The 15,917-nt window shown below is 40.9% G+C and overlaps 2 protein-coding genes across 3 annotated transcripts in view; both read right to left on the reverse strand.

The window, feature by feature from the left end:
- Positions 1-15,917, reverse strand: part of LOC131315517 (uncharacterized) — a 161,959-nt gene that overhangs the window by 27,196 nt on the left and 118,846 nt on the right. The window lies entirely within an intron of this gene.
- LOC131315532 (uncharacterized) overlaps positions 1-15,917 on the reverse strand; it is a 40,496-nt gene that overhangs the window by 1,596 nt on the left and 22,983 nt on the right. The gene's annotated exons all lie outside the window — the stretch shown is intronic.

The raw sequence follows: 15,917 nt of genomic DNA on the forward strand, positions 1-15,917 counted from the left end.
ATGGATGGATCGAGAGACAGAGATGATGACAGGCCGAGAAAGCAAACGAGTAGTTGACTCTGCATTTCTGCAACTCCTACACGGTCACAGCCGCTTTTATATTGATGGGTTTAACAAAGACGGACGTTCAAATTATTTATTTTAGAGCCCTTGTAAAAAATTACCTCAATCAAATATCGAGTGGATAGCACTACTTTACCTCAATCAGATATCGAGTGGATAGCCGGTAGTGGTGTATTTTTGGTGGGATTGTTCAGAAACACACCTGCAAGTATTCGATTGTACTGATTTTTTACAAGTACATTCAAAATATTTAATTATTGTAACGCCTTTGTAAAAAATTAACTTAATTGAATATTATTAACCGGTATAGTGATTTCTAAATTTTAAGACACTACATATAACATATGTTGTATTTTTTAAAAAAATAAATCCACATCATATAATTTTTTAATTTATTTTTGCCAATGATATTTTTATAATAAAAAACATGTTTTCAACATTTGTAATCACTTCCCTTTCCCAAAGGATCAAAAGATCAAAAAGCCGGGGGTTCAGTTGATGTCCAGTTTTTTAATGGTCCAGTCCGGTCATGTTTTGGGCCGTTGTGGGTCCATCCCAGGCCCACAACAATGATTGGAATCGCTCATTTTGTAGAGCTCGTCGAATATGTCATCCACGCCAAAAATTAACTTGATTGAACATCGATAGGTACATGAACGAAATAGATTTGTACAAGAAAAAAATGGGCAATTATTAATTTCAACTTAATTTTTATCATCTCTTTTTTCTTGTACAAATCTGTTTCATCCATGTACCTATTGATGTTCGATCAAGCTAATTTTTGGCGTGAATAACATATTCGACGAGCTCTATAAAATGAACGATTTCGATCATTGTTGTGGACCCAGGATGGGCCCACAACGGCCCAAAACTGGACCGGAATGGACCATTAAAAAACTGGACATGAATTGAACCCAAAAGCTAGAGCAAATGAGACACACGGCACATGACCATAACACCACCAAAAAGTCTAGTCACATAATTTTAAAACACAACCTTGGACACAATTGTTTCTTGAATCGTTGGATGTACATGGACTCACATGTATCCAACGGTTATGGACAGAATTTTGTCCAGAATTTGTGTTTTAAAGTTGTGCAAATAGCATTCCCCGCTTAGTGAAATTTCTCTGAGTAATTATTCAGTGGTTTGGTAACACGTGACCAAGGGGCTTGGCTTACGAGTTAAAAGATACTCTCAACCATTTATGAGTACATATATGTAGCGAAAAATGGTTCTGATTCAGGTTATTGAACTTCACTTTTCGATTTTTTGCAATATACAATGTGTTCCTCAAGCGTATCAAACAATATCTGATCAATATAATTTTTGACGAACTTAATATTATAAATGAGTTTGATAAAATAAACAATGCCGATCAACAAACACAAATCGGGGAAAAACAAACAAATAAACCGGACTGGCCGGACATTTTTCAATCCGTTTGAAACTACTCCAGATAACTACATTTAAGATTGATTGCTACTCTTTTATTTGCTGGCTGTACATTAATTTGCCATTACGCATAGAGAAGAGAAAGAGACTTCAAAGAGTCCCAATGCTATAAGTTCAAAATTTAAGAGAGATGCAATATACACTTTCTCATTCTACTATATCATCCATTATATCTTTGTGGGGCCCACTTTGGGTCCCACAAAAATACAAAAAAATGTCTATAAATTTAGAATATTATTTTATGAGGTCCTGTAAAAAATCAGCTTTAACGGATATCGGTAAGTATTATTTCTAATTCGTAGGGGCAAAACTGGGCAATTGAACAGTTTCGCCCCTACGAATCTAGAAAAAATACTTATCTATATCCGTTGGAGCTTATTTTTTACAGGGTCCTATAAAATATTATTTCAAAATGTATGGATATTTTTTCATATTTCCGTGGGACTCAAAATGGGCTCCATAAAAAATATAGTGGATGGTAGTGAAATGAGATAGTGTATGTAGCATTTCTGGAAACAGTTTGTACAGGTAGAATAATCTGTCCCAGTGTGTTAGGGTCGCAAACTGGCAATTGATTCCAATTCTCCCTCGGTCAAAATATGCAGGTAAAATTCCAATCTAACGATGACCCGACCTGAATAACATGGACCTCAAACAATTATCTTAATCTTCCTACCCCAAATCTCTCTCTCTCTCTCTCTCTCTCTCTCTCTCTCTCTCGGTACTTTAAGCTCCGTTTGTTTGGGCGTAAAATGTTTTCCGGTAAAATATTTTATCTATTTTTCGGTGTTTGATTGTGTAGAAAATGAGGAAAACATTTTAAATGTAAAACATTTTTCATTAATTAGATGAAAATGACTTACCCTTAAATCTTCCATAAATTATTTTTCGAAATGAATCCGTTGCCTTCTACTGCAATTCTCACTACTCAATTTCCTCGATCGTTAGTCCTAACTCACGTTCAATTCAAATATTCTCAAATCCCTGCACTCTCTCTCTCTCTCTCTCTCTCTCTCTCTCTCTCTCTCTCTCTCTCTCTCTCTCTCTTTATATATATATATATATATATATATATATATATATATATATTATTTTGTCGATTTTTGAAAATATTTTTCAAGTGTTAACCAAATACCAAAAAATAAAATATAAAATTTATTTTCTAAAAAAATATTTTACATGAAAAATATTTTACATCGAAACAAATGAGTACAAGTTTAGATTGAAAAAACACCTCTAAAATTATTCCGAATACTAGGAAATTTGAAGACCCCACTCCAAGCCATCACTGACTCCTTCAAACAGACTACTCCGAATACGCCACACAGATTCTCCTTCAGTAACAATGCTCCTATCAAGTGCCCCACGAATCCCGTCAATTCTAGCAAACATTCCTTGAACGGAACAGGATTTTCTACTGTAAAATTCAAACCCAAAGATGCGATGCCATCCACAAACCACGCCCAGAGTCACATTCAAAGCATAAATTGATGTAGAACAAGTGACGGCTGAATTCATAGATCAATTAGTCCAGTTGAAGCGTCGAAAACCCAAACAAGCGTTAATTGCAGATTACTCGATTTGGCAAAATTTGGACGAGTTCGGATTGGACCCAAGCTTGGTGGGCTGACTTAAAATCGCGTTGCGGTGAAGACTCACAATCCTAAGGCTAAGGTTGTGATTGATGATGGATTTCGGCCCAACTACTTCATTTCGGCCTTCAATTGGAGTAACTCTTACAGAAAAGTCTTTAGAAGTTGGTTTTAGTTGGGAAAGTCTTGTTTTTATTTTCCGTTTTCAATTTTGGTAGTTTCCCCAAATTCCGGGACTCTTTATTTTTTGACCATTTTTTAAAGGATTTCTAGGGTTATGCCTTATAAAATGGATTGTAACTTAATTTCGTATTCAATTTTTTCCATCAATAACATACAGAGTTTCTCTCTATTTTCCTTGTGTGCAAGGTTTGATTGTGAACTTGAGTGTCTATCTCGTTTGCAATAATACGCTAACTATTCTCGTATGAACTCCGCTGCGTCAAGTGGTCTTCGGTACCTGCTCTAGTAGGACCTCAACCACTTTTTCCAAGGATGTAAATGGGAATAATTCACATTTACTAGTTGCGGGAAAGTGCCAGATTAAATAATGTTTCCTCTTTTTATGTTTTTTTTGTCCCATTTTGGTCAACCACTACGTGACACTTCTAATTATTTATGTAATGACAAATTTTACAGTATGGATGTATCATTCACCACTCTATTCTGAATATGCCAAAAAACCCATATAACACACAGATTTCTTCAGCAACAATGCTCCTATCAAGTGCCCCGGCCACAATCGACGCCCGGAGTCACATGTAAAGAATAAATGATTCAACAGTCTCCTAGTTGTGGGAAAGTGCCAAATTAATGTTTCCTCCTTCAAATGATAACTCTGTTTTATGTTTAGTTTGTCCCATTTTGGTCAACCCACTACGTGGTATTTCAATTATTTACGTAGCGACAAATTTTACAGTCTAGACATATCGTTCGCTTTTGTTGGGTGATTGGAAGATAAGGAGTAACTCATATTGTGTGGTGGCGATATTTTCTTTGCGAGGCAATACCACATGGTACTCCGGGAGTACCCAATAATTGACCCTTAGTTCATACATTACCCAATTTACCCTCACTCTGGTGAAAAACGTAGAGGGTCCACCGTCTATGGGATCAATACACTTTTTAAGCTCTTTCTGTATTAAAGTCTCTCCCGCCCTTAATCAGTTTAATTTTATCAGTCTTCACTTGTGAGTAAAGAACTGTTGTAAAGCTTGTTCCTTTGAGCTGTTGAAGATCCTGGAACATCTATGTTGTTAATTAAGACTTAAACTAATTAAGGAATTTGCTCCTTCAAAGTCAAATAGAAATCTTTATGGAACTATCGAGTTTCTCCGGTTTCAATGAAATGTGAGCTCCCGTAATAAATGTTAGGATTAGTTGGAATGCACGTAAATTGACAACCTGAGTTTGTCAAACAAAAAAAAAGGGTTTCAACGGAATGCTGGATAGATAGAGGTTACACAAACATCTTCCGTACTAGAAAAAGGGTTAATGATTTTTGCACTTTATTTATTTTTTTATAAATGCAATCAAAATTTTGTCATTCAGTGCTTAAAACTGTACTCACAAGCACTAAAACAATAGATTGATGAGAAAGTCAAGTGTGAAAATTATCTTCGGTAGAAAAAAAAATGGGTTAAGAGTTTCCTGGTAATCACATTTTTCCTTGCCAAGCCATTCCAACCCAAGTCAATTTTACATAATGAGTCCACGCACCCAAGGAAAGAAAATGTGGAGAGAAGATATGTCAAAATACTGAACTCCCACTTCTGCCAAGTATTCCACTGCTAGTAGTTCTCGCAACCAATCTTAGAAGAATTCTTTGACAAAGTCCCAGTCGATCTCCACGTAAGAATACCAAGAAAATTCTCGCCCGGATTTGGTGGGGGAGGGAGCATGTGCCCACTCGGCCACAAACACTCAATCCTGAAATTTTATCCGTCCGTGGTGCCTTAAAAAGAAACTTAGTATTAAAGACGGTGATTTCCCACTGACACTTAGTGCTAGCTCCACAGCTAATTCCCTGCCAACTAATCCTGAAATCGTTATCCAGATTACATAATGTGGTGCCTTAAAGAAACTTAGCATTAAAAATAATGATTTTGCACTTGTACGTAGAGCTAGCTCCACAGCTAGTTCTATCAACCAATTCTGAAATTGTTATCCAGATTACGTATGTTGTGCCTTAAAGAAACTTAGCATTAAAGATAATAATTTTTCACTTACACTTAGAGTTAGCTCCACAGCTAGTTCTATCAACCAATCCCGAAATCGTTATCTAGAGTACATATGTTGTGCCTTAAAGAAACTTGGCATTTTAAAGATAATGATTTTCCACTTACACTTGAGCTAGCTCCATAGCTAGTTTTATCAACCAATCCTGAAATCTTTATCCATATTTTGTATGTGGTGCTTTAAAGAAACTTAGCATTAAATTAGATAGTGATTTCCCACTTACACTCAATGCTAGCTCCATAGCTAGTTCTACCCAGGATTAAGCCCAACAAGCCCTTGGGCTTGGGCAACCCCCCAGACTAGGGCAATCAAAAAAAAAAAAACATTCATATCCATTTGCTTATGTGTATTTATATTTTGGCAAAGACGCAGCATAAAGGATGAAGTTGGTTTGTTGGTCAGCACAATGTATTTTAAGTTGCCATCTGGAAGGTCATGAGTTCAATAATCGTGCCCATCATTCAAAGTCTTTTTTTGTCTTTTTCATGTTGTTTCTATAACTTAAATTATAGTTGCAAATTTATGCTTGTCACTTATTAATGACACATTCATGAAAATTGTCACTTTCTATTTTATTTTCTTGACTTGTATGTCTTTTTATACAATACTTAATAGTAAGTGGGCAACCAAATTTGGAGCGGATTTTGGCAAACAAACATCGGGCTGACCCTGGTTCTACCAACCAACTCTAAAAAATTTATCCTTCCAGGACTCTGCATCTAAAACACCAACAAATTCCCCCCATATGAATACATGTAGTGGCGGAGGGAGCATGTGGCCACTTGGGCACATGTCTTGCTACAATGTTTTTTTGTGTCAGACATATAAATAATTGGTATTGTTCGGCTCTGAAATGGCTTGAGGACTGAACGCGGGCGTGCCCAGACTTGTCGCGTGCAACGTAAAGAACTGGATGCCCCTTTTCTAACTTCGTAACTGTACGACGAAAGTGTTGCAAACCTAATGGCTAGATTGCAATGATGGTTCGTGGTTTTACCTCAACGAGAGAGGACTTAGCTATTTCTTAACACTGTAGGAAAAGAAGTAACAACGTAAAAGTAAAAACGAACTTTATTAACCGTGTAATAAAGTTGGGTACAACGGGAAAGTAAAGAACCCGAATTACTTGAAGAAGTAATTGAGTTCGTACAAGAAAAGTAAAATAGTTGCTTCAGTGGGAAAATTTTGGTTTAAGCGCTGGGCTTGATTGGTGTGTATACCATTTTTCCTTTCTGAGTTCTTGTATTTATAGGCATAGAGCATCCACGATTTTGCATGTAAGAGGATTTGGTGGCCTCTCGTCATGACGCCATGTGTCCTTTGTAAATTGTAACTTCCAATTCATGGGATCATGGGTAGTTACCAGAAGTTGAGAATGGCTAGTGGGCCTCTCCTATTTTTTCTCTTTGGGATCATGGGCAGTTAATGGAATAATGGGTTTCCTCCACTTCCTATTCTTGTGGCACTTGGTAAATCATGGGCCATTTGACTAAGTCAAATGGCCATATGGCAAAATAATCCCACTAACTTGCTTTCTATTCCTTCATGAGGTTTTTCCCAGGTGACTTGATTAACCTGCCAATGTGCTTTCAAAATGTAAAAGGCCTTGTAAAGATTAATTAAATGGGCCTCCTTTATATTCTTCAAATAATGTAACCCATAGCCCATGATCTTTTGGGTGCACACTCGGATTGGACTGAAACTAAATGGGCCCAATTGATATAGCATTGGCCCATTAATCTCAGTCCAATAACTCTTTACTTTATGGCCCAATTTAATTAAATATCAATTAAATGGCCGCCCAACGCTAGTCTAAGACTAGGTGCGGATTGGGTGCCAAAAACGGGTGTAAACAGGTATCTTTAAGTCTTATAAAATTTTTAAAATCACACGTACATACATACCTAATAACACACCTATTAACATATTCTTCCGTCCTCCTTTTGTAAATCTCCTAACCCCAATATGGATGGTCTGCCCTCGACCCATCCGGAGGGGAGAATAATCAAGGTGCATATTTAATTTGGCCGGACAGCCCTTATGTTGAAAAAAAAAAAAAAGTTATATACCCTATTGAAGCACAAAAAAAAAAATTATTTGCGGGAAAAAAAAGTTGCTCTTTCTCTTATGTAAGGTCAATGGAGAACATTGAGTTGCATTGAGTTCCTGGAACATCTTTGTTGTTAAGACTTAAACTAAGGAATTTGCTCCTTCAACGTCAAATAGAAATCTTTAAGAAGCCATTAAGTTTGTCCGGTTTTAGTGAGATGAGCTCCCATAATAAACGTTGGTTTAATAGGTCTCGTAGAATAAGTGAAATGCACATAAACTAACAACCTAAGTTATCAAACGAAAAAAATGGATTTCAAAGGAATGTTGGGTATGTAGAGGTTACACAAAAAAATTTCGTACGAGAAAAGGGGTAACTGTAGGGAGGTATTCCCGAGCAGATACATTTAGTTACCAAACACGTGATGTTTGGGAACACGAGGTAAATACGACTGGACTTATCGCCGGGCAGTTCGGTGAACAGCGATATGGACCAGTGATATGAGAAGTCATGGCTTCAAGCAGACTGTTCGGTTATGATACAGCCGAACAGATGTAGTAAAAAACCTAGCACGTGATACGAGTGATCACGGGTTGAAAGCAATGCAATCGATATCCGAATAAATGGTACGTAGGACCATAGTTTGAATATAGACAGGACAGTCATCATGCTAAACAAGTGTTCGGCAATATGGACCAGTGACATGAGAAGTCAATGGTCCAGGAAGGTTGTACGGGCTCAAGGACCAGTTACATGTGAGGTAACTGGTCCAAGCCGTCTGTTCGGCTATGAGACGGCCGAACAAAGATGGAACTCCAATCGAGAGTAGGAGCAGAGAGAATACTCTGGAAGATTCCAGAATAGTCATGTCTCATATAGGGATAAAGATCCCAAGAATATAGGATCTGAGAAAGATACCCAACGAGTATGGGATGTTCGGCTCTTAAAGGAAAAGAATCCTAAAAGGACTCTTTTCCATAAACTGATAAAGGAAACGAGACTCCTTGATATCCTGGGTTTCCTATACGAGTTAGGAATCCTATGGCAATAAGGATGCTTGGACAGCAAGCATCCATGAATCTATAAATATGAGGAAAACCTAGAGGTGAGAGGTACGCAATACGTTGCATTATTATTGCTTTCCTACTGATAATTAGGGTTTAACTGCTAGTACGTGATACTAACAAAGGCATCGGAGGGCCTTTGCCACGAGAGGCAAAGGTGCACTCACCCCCTGTCTATTTTGCAGATTAGGGTTCAGACGTCGAGCTAGGGTTCCGGTGAAGAGGCACGAATAAGCCGTTGCAATCCAGTTGATCCGAAGCGTCAATTGTTTTCATCCCCCTACAATTGGCGCCGTCTGTGGGAAACGAAAGAATTCCCTTTTGAAATACGACCATGGTGGAAGTAACTCCAGTAACACCGCATGAGCCAAAAGATGTGTTAGACGAGGGAAGGGACAAATCACCACCCGGGGCTCCGAGAAAGCCCCAGGGTGGGCACAGAAGGAACACGAGTAAGGACCGCCCCCTTACCGTGCATCATAACTCCAAAAATAGAGGAGATGGAGAGACGGCTTCAAGATCCACGAGAAGGAGTAAATCCCATCAAAGGGATGAATCAATCGCGCACTCCAGGAGTGTGCACCATAGTGACGACGTTCTTGATAGGAAGAGACAAGAAGTCGAGGAGTATGCTCGTCTGATTAAAAAACGAGAGCATGAGATCAGAGAATTGGAGAGAATTAGGGAGCATCCGGAGGATTCTAGCCTGTCTCGAGGAAATTCTAGAGGCAGTAGGTATGCTATGGTACAATACAGAAAAGATCCTTCACGAGGAAGAAGGAGCAGAAGTCCTGTTAGAGGGCGTCACGAAGCTTCTCCACGAAAAAGGGGAAGAACAAGTAGAAGCCGAACACCGGAGAGAAAGACTTCTTCACGAAAAAGGAGGAGCAGAGACCGGAGTTCTACCCCCGAGGAAGAGGACACGAGAAAGCATCATCGAGACAGGTACGAGAGACCTGATGCTGATTGGGTCAAGGCTTCGGCCCACAGGTCAAAGGAGCAAGAGGATGGGACAGTGACTGCACGAGAAGCAGCACGTAAGGCCCTGAGTAATATTGCAGCCTCTCCCTTTACAAAGAGGCTACAAGAAGCAAGGTTGCCGAGCAGAGTGAAGCACGGTGCGTTCGTACTTTACGAGACAAATACGGATCCCGTAGCTCACATACAGCATTACCAACAGGCCATGTTTATGCATGAGGGGGATGATTCCATCTTGTGCAAGATGTTTCCCTCCAGTCTTGGCAAGGTGGCTTTATCTTGGTTTCATAAGTTGGCCCCACGATCCATACGAGGATGGAGGCAGTTGGCAGAAGAATTCACTGCTCGGTTCTTAACGAGCAGAAAGGCCCCAAAAACTTTTGAGAGTCTTTCCACCATGAAGCAGGAGGAGAACGAGCAGATCAGGGATTATGCAAAGAAGTACTGGGAAACTTTTAACGAGATTGAAAGTTGCAGTGAAGAGTATGCAATTGCTACGTTCAAAACTGGTTTGCCTGTTCGGGGAGAGCTGCGCCGTTCATTGAATAAACATCCAGTAGCCACCTTGGCTAAATTGATGGAACGGATAGAGCAACATGCCAGAATGGAGGATGACATACTCCGTGAGGATGGCAGGACGGTTGCCGAACAGCAGAAGGCACCTGCCAAAAAGGTGGATAAGCCTGAACCCAAGTCTTACAAAGACAGAAGGGAGTACGGGCAGGCTAAGAAAGAGCCATACAAGGACAAGCAAACTCCTGACCCCAAGTCCTTCTTCTCTATCACAACGGTTTGGAAGGAGCCAATATACAGGATTCTTTATCGAATAAAGAATCAGCCATATTTCAAATGGCCCCCAAGTCTAGGCGGAGACAAAGATGCAAAACGTGCTACGAATCAGCACTGCAGTTATCACAAGGATTGGGGCCATATGACCGAGGATTGTGAGGTATACAAGAGGCACCTTGATGATTTGGTCTCTCGGGGCTATCTCAAGGAGTTTATCCAGGAGGACCCTAAAGAGAAAGGGAAGGCCATGGAACTGGGTTACGAGCAGCACCCTAAAGGCGTGATCCATATGATACATGGACTGGCTGCACCTTATACGAGGAGTGAGGTGAGGCTGTTGCAAAGATAAGTCAAGCATGATCAGCACGTGATGCGGTTGGGAAACAAGAGAGGGCGAGAGACTAATGCATGCAACGAGAGCATGGCATTCAGTGACGATGATTTGGCGGAGGTCCAAATACCCCACAATGATGCATTGGTCGTGACCTTACGAGTTGGGGAATACGACATCGAAAGAATTCTAGTGGATTCGGGGAGCTGTACAGAGGTGTTGTACTACGATGCATTCAAGAAGCTGGGCCTGGCCCAATCGGACTTGGAACAATCAACAACACCTCTAATTGGGTTCGGTGCAGGAGCAGTTTGGCCCCTGGGAAGACTGACTCTACCTGTTCGGGCTGGGTCAGTAGTATTAAGAACAGACTTTTTGGTAGTCGATGTCCCATCTTCCTATAACGCGATTATAGGGAGGACGTGGTTGCACAAAATGAGAGCAGTCTCCTCGACTTATCACCAGATGGTGAAATTTCCAGGATCAAATGGGATTGAAGTCCTTAAAGGAAACCAGAAGGTGGCACAGCAATGCTTGATTTCCATCATCAAAACAGCCCCGAAGGTCCACCATGTTCACACACTAGAAGTACCAGATCAACCAACCATCGAGGATGTTGGCAGAAGCCCGGCTGAAAAAGTAGTTGAGGGCCTGGAGAAGATTCAGATCAACGAGATTGATCCTGAAAGATATTTTTTGATTGGGAAATCATTACCAGCAGACGAAAAGGCTGAGTCGGTAAGATTTCTAAAAGAATATATTGATGTTTTTGCATGGGTGCCAGAGGAAATGCCCGGGGTGGATGCAGACGTGATCTGTCATCATTTAAACATTGACCCTCAACACAAGCCAATCATTCAGAAAAAACGAAGGGCTGCCGTACAGCATGTAGATGCAGTGATTGAAGAGGTCGATCGTTTGTTGGAGGCCAAGGCAATACGTGAAGTCTATTACCCAGAGTGGTTATCCAACACTGTTGTGGTAAAGAAGAAGAATGGGAAGTGGCGTGTCTGTGTGGACTTCACAGACCTGAACAAAGCATGCCCTAAGGACAGTTTTCCTTTGCCTAGGATTGACCAATTGGTTGATGCAACCTCTGGTTACGAGCGAATGAGTTTTCTCGATGCATATCGAGGATATCATCAGATTGCTATGTTTGAACCTAATCAAGAGAAGACTTCGTTCATCACACCACGAGGGTTATACTGTTACAGTGTTATGCCCTTTGGACTAAGGAATGCTGGGGCTACATACCAAAGACTTGCAACCATTATGTTCAAGAAGCTCATCGGGAAGACTTTGGAAGTTTACATAGATGATATGGTGGTAAAGAGTCGAGAAAAGGGAGGGCATATTTCTGATCTGAGGGAAGTGTTCGAAAGCCTGAGGAAGTATAAGCTAAAACTCAACGCCTCAAAGTGTGCGTTTGGAGTTGGTTCAGGAAAATTCCTGGGCCATTTGGTAACTCTGAGAGGGATAGAGGCAAATCCCGATCAGATTGATGCCTTACAAAGACTACAGAGTCCCAAAACTACCAAGGAAGTCCAGAGACTGACTGGAATGGCAGCAGCACTTAACAGATTCATCAGCAGGTCAAGCGACAAATGCAGACCCTTTTTTCAGTTATTTAAAAAAAGGGAGGGATTTGAATGGGGAGCAGAATGTGAACAAGCTTTCCAGGACCTGAAGAAGTACCTGGCCGAGCCCCCACTGTTGTCAACTCCACAGCCTGGTGAGTCTTTAATTCTGTACTTAGCTGTTTCCGAGCATGCAGTAAGTGCAGTCTTGTTGAGGGACTTGGGGATCGAACAAATCCCCATCTATTATGTTAGCAAGACGTTGTTGAGTGCAGAGACAAGATATCTGCCTTTAGAAAAACTTGTCCTGGCACTTAGGACAGCAACCAGGAAATTGCCACACTACTTCCAAAGCCATAAGGTTGTGGTTTATACTGAGTATCCATTAAAATCATTGCTTCGAAAGGCGGATTTCTCAGGACGGATCTCGACATGGTCCGTAGAGTTAAGTCAGTATGATCTCGAGTATCAGCCACGCACAGCAATTAAAGGCCAAGTGTTGGCCGATTTTGTGGCAGAGTTTTCCCCCACTGTTGCTCCTTTGCCTCCTACGAGAAAGGAACAGGCAGCTAAGACATCATCCTTGAAGGATCAACCCGTAGCCGAACAGGATCCCAAAGAATGGAAGTTATTCGTTGATGGATCAGCGTGCAATACTGGTTCTGGAATTGGAGTTGTCCTCTTTCCTCCTCAAGGAGTTCTCATTGAACTCTCTGTTCGGCTTGGATTCAGTGCATCGAATAATGTGGCTGAATATGAAGCACTCTTGGCTGGGTTAAGAAGTGCAAAGACCCTTAAAGCAGAACGGGTCAGGGTGTATTGTGATTCCCAGCTTGTTGTGAATCAGCTGTCCGGAGAGTACGAGACTCGGAATGAAAAGATGGTAGCCTACGTGCAGGCAGCAAAAGACTTGCTTGATACTTTCGAGAGGGTATATATTGAGCAAATAAGTTCTGGACAGAATGCTCATGCAGATTCTTTAGCTTGGTTGGCTGCAGCAGTACCAACAGAGTTTAAAAGAAGGGTGGCAGTAGAATACCTCAACGAGCCGAGCATTGGGAGGAGTGTAGACTTGGTCTTGGACGTGAACCAAGGACCAAGTTGGATGGACCCAATAATGGAGTTCTTACGAGACGAGATACTCCCTTCTGATAAAAAGGAGGCCCACAAGATAAGAGTCAAATCTGCTAGGTTTTGGCTGTCCCCAGAGGGTAAGTTGTATAGGAAATCCTTTACGGGTCCCTATTTGCTATGTGTACATCCTGAGATGGTACAGAAGTTCCTTCATGAAATCCACGAGGGAACATGTGGGAGCCATGCTGGAGGCAGATCTATTGCCCACCGAGCAATTACTCAAGGCTACTGGTGGCCACACATGAAAGAAGATGCAAAGGTGTATGTAAAGATTTGTGAGAAGTGTCAAAAGTTCTCACCAATGATTCGAACACCCGCTGAAGATCTGGTGCCATTAACAAGTCCCTGGCCTTTTGTTCAATGGGGGATGGATATCGTGGGTCCATTGCACAAAGCAACTGGGAATCGAAAATTCCTGCTTGTTGCAACTGACTATTTTACAAAGTGGATTGAGGCAGAACCACTGGCCAAAATCACTGAGCCTATGATAGAAAGGTTCGTGTGGAAAAACATCATCACTCGTTTTGGGGTCCCTTATTCATTGATTACGGACAATGGATCCCAATTCCAGAAGAAATTCAAGGCTTTTTGTGCCCAATATGGAATAAGAAATTTTTATTCCACCCCAGCCTACCCTCAGAGTAATGGGCAAGCAGAGGCATCTAATAAAACTATCCTAGATGGGATAAAGAAGAGGCTGGACAAAGCTAAGGGAAAGTGGCCTGACGAGTTACCATTGGTCCTGTGGGCTCATCGAACAACGCCTAGGAGGTCTACGGGAGAGACCCCCTATTCATTGGCCTATGGAACAGAGGCTGTCATACCTCTGGAGGTAGGCCTGCCGACCAACAGGACCGTTTTGGTTGAAAGTGGAGGCGATGACAGGGCCCTTCAAATCGAGCTTGACCTTGCCGAGGAGAGGAGAGAAAAAGCCTTGGTACATCTTGCTTCTTACCAAGAACAACTGATGAAAAGCTACAACAAGCATGTTCACCCTCGAGAATTTGGTGTTGGGGACCTCGTGCTACGAAAAGTGCTCGGCAACACCAAGGTGGCTAACGAGGGCAAACTGGGGGCCAACTGGGAAGGCCCGTATAGAGTAACTGAGATCGTGGGCATCGGAGCCTATCGATTGGCTGATCTGGATGGTGATCCAATTCCGAGGCCTTGGAATGTTCATAATTTACGAAAGTTCTTTGTTTAGAAGTATTAAATTCTGTTTTGGATTTACACTACGTGATTGTGTGGGAATTACGAATATAATTCCTTTGTTCTAGTTTTGATTGTTTTTGCAAAGGGTACGAGTAACGCTCTCTTGCGTTTTACAGATTATGAATACAATCACTTCTTTCGAAAAACTGTTGTGGTATTTAAATACGAACTACGAGTTTGGTTCTCCTTATTCGTATTGGGGAGCAGGGTATACCTTTTGAGTATGTGAAACTTAAAAGCATTATACATTTTTAAGTACGTGACACTTAACGAATACAAGTACGAAACACTTGTATAGAATTTCAAGTATGTGAAACTTGGGTATACATTTAAACACAAGTATGAAAACACTTGTATGTTTTCTTTTAAAAAGTACAAGTACGAAATACTTGTATGGACGTTCAAAGTACGAGATACTTATATGGTATTTTAAGTACGTGATACTTGAGAAACTATATTGGCTTGACTTATATGTAAGCCACATTTAAGTACGTGAAACTGATGTTCCTAAGTATGTGAAACTTGAGGAAAACCTTTATGTTCAAGTACGAGAAACTTAAAAACATTAAGTACGTGATACTTAAACACAAGTATGAAACACTTGTGTGATTTCCAAACGGTTGAGTACGTGACACTTAAACACAAGTATGAAACACTTGTGTGATTAAGTGCGAGCACACTTATATGCCTTAAAAACCATTCAAGGTGGAACGCTTTTTAGTACGTGAAACTTAGAATTCAGAACAGCAAATCTTGTGTGAAAGATTTGCTAAAAGTACGAAATACTTATGCAATCAAATGATGCTTAAACAGTACGAACTACTTAGATTGAAAATTGCATACGAACAGATGCAGCAAACATGGACGCCGAGCAAAACATAAAAGTTATGCCACGAAGGGCCGAATACCTGTTTTAAAAGTAAAGTATTGATAGTACTGGTACCACGCAGGGTGAAAAAGGCTATGGTCATGCAAGACCAGCCAGATGATTTTTAAAAAAAAACTACCTGTTTACTATCTTAATCCAGGTTCTGAACCTCAGAAGGGACATCAGCCTCAGCAACAGCAGTAGCAGTTTGTACCTCTGGGATAACGATCTCAGTGGTCACTTCCAGAACAGATGATCGCACAACGTCATTTTGTGCTTCAACTTGTATTTCTTCATCAACATCTGCAAAATCATCAATCTGTTGATCAACGTCGTCTGCTGGAGCTGCAACTTGGCGACTTGGCAGATCATTCTCAACCCATAGGGGAGAATCCTCAGCAACTCCTGCCTTTGTAAGGCACGCCTCCCAGCAAGCAACCCAGATTTGGTCTTGAATATCAGGCATCTGCTCGACATAACTTGATGTTGTGGCGTCAAACCCCTTCTGATAACCATCTTCAAAGGATGCCTTTTTGGTGCTGTCCATCTCGGCCAAGACTTGATGC

Source organism: Rhododendron vialii, chromosome 2a, assembly GCF_030253575.1.
Source record: "Rhododendron vialii isolate Sample 1 chromosome 2a, ASM3025357v1".
NCBI lineage: Eukaryota > Viridiplantae > Streptophyta > Magnoliopsida > Ericales > Ericaceae > Rhododendron > Rhododendron vialii.